Below are 2,011 nucleotides of genomic sequence, written 5' to 3' on the forward strand. Positions count from 1 at the left end.
TTATATTTTTCAGGCTATCCATATTGGTTTTGCTGCTGTGCTGGATGACAAAGATGATCTTCTCACAGCTGCCAGTTGTCCAGAATTTAAACTTGGATGGCTTAGAGCTGCAGGTAGGAAGGATCTAGTAAAAGAACTTCTACCAACTGCTCCTGCTGCACAGAGTCCTCCAGGTGTGGCCTCCACATCTGCCAGCCAAGGTGAGATGGACTTTTTCTCCTTTGAGGTGGAGCCAGAGGATGACACCTACTCTGCAGAAAAGGAAGTCATGGACTACCTGAGCTCAGCATATGACCTTCACATTCTGCATCAGTTTTCAAACAGAAAGAATATTTTCTTGAAGTATAACACTCCAACCCCATCAAGTGCTCCTGTGGAGCGGCTTTTCAGTCTTGGAGGTTTGCTGCTCACGCCTAGGAGAAATAGACTTTCTGATAAGACGTTTGAAAAACTTCTGTAAATGAGCTACAACCACTGGTTCAATGGCACCACTCCACTGTTTCACTTCTAGCCATTACAGAATAAAAATAAAACAAAGAAACAAATGCAGACAATAGAGGTTACATTTGGTGTTATAAGCTGTTGCTCTTTTGTAGAACCACACTTTGCTGCTCTAATGCTGTAAATAACAGGTTCAGTGTTTATAAAATGTTTGGTTCTCTTGGAAAGGTTTAATAATAGCTAGATTAAAAAACAGTTTAAACAATGTTGATTATAAATGGCAAATTTTGCATTTACAATGTAAGCTGTTCAATATATCAGGATAAAGGGACTGTTATTTTATTTAAAGAAAAAAATATTTTTGTGAAGTCAAGGACTGTCTTTGTTTTATTTTTTCAAAAAGTATGTATGTTAAGTAAGCTAAAAATACTTTTTATTCATTTTCAAAAAGTATTTTGGCAAAGTCAAAAGGGACAGTCTTTGTTCATATATATTTTTGAAAAACATACTGTTTTCAGTTAAAGTTCTTAATTTGAACTTAAAATTTCAGAAGTTGTTAATTTTATTGATGAAAATTTGCTTCAAATAAAGTGAGTATTGGCTAAACTGGTTATGGTCTTTATGGTGAGGTGGGGGGGGGGGGGGGGGGGGGGGTCGTTGCCGGCAGCTGTAAAGGTAATGTAGCACTTTTAACCCCAAAGTTAGGAAGAAACCACATTCTCTAGGTTCAGAAAGTTGGACTTTAAGTGGAAGTTGAACAATGATCATTTATTGCATTCAACAAGTATTATTTCTTTTAATACAATGAATTAAACAATACCAACAAATAGAGCTCTTTGATAAACAAAAATATAATAGAAAAGTTAAAATAAAGTGTCCTTTTCTTCGATGCCAGAAGAAAAGCTTTGTTCTGTGTGGTGTATGTGTTGTCTGTTCATTTACTCTCTACTACCCGGGTAGGTTTTAGTTCGTATTTGAGCGCGCTTATCTGTATCAGAGGAAGTAGGAAGATGTCTGCAGTTCTTGTGAAGTTGATCCCCGTTCTCCTTTCCTGTCGCCAACTGAAACATGGAAGGCTCAGAATTCCTCCTGTAGATCAATTCCTGATCCAGCAGAAATATAAAACCAATCTACACACATGGTGCATAAACAATTTCTATTAGTACTATATTCATCACTACTCTTAACGCTGATTCTCTGCATTTTCTTAACCAAATCATTGTAAATGATAGTGTACAAAACTTTAGTGTTACTTCAACACAATTATACATTAGAAACCTTATATCCTTAACACAAATGGACTTCACAGTCTTTTAAAGCAGTATTTGTATCAATAACCAGCTTTTTAATCAATATTTATCTTTTTAACTAGAACACTTTATGTCTTTTAACCTTTTAACCATGAATACATTTTATCCATTCACTCTTTTTAATCATCATGAGTATTTGAATAACCACAAGTGAAATAAATCACATTATGTACACAAAAACAGTACATAAGAACAATGTTCTTGCATCTTACCATCAAAATTTTATCTCTCTCTGGTCTATGACACAGTAGCATTGTAAG

This window comes from Fundulus heteroclitus, unplaced genomic scaffold, assembly GCF_011125445.2.
Source record: "Fundulus heteroclitus isolate FHET01 unplaced genomic scaffold, MU-UCD_Fhet_4.1 scaffold_65, whole genome shotgun sequence".
NCBI lineage: Eukaryota > Metazoa > Chordata > Actinopteri > Cyprinodontiformes > Fundulidae > Fundulus > Fundulus heteroclitus.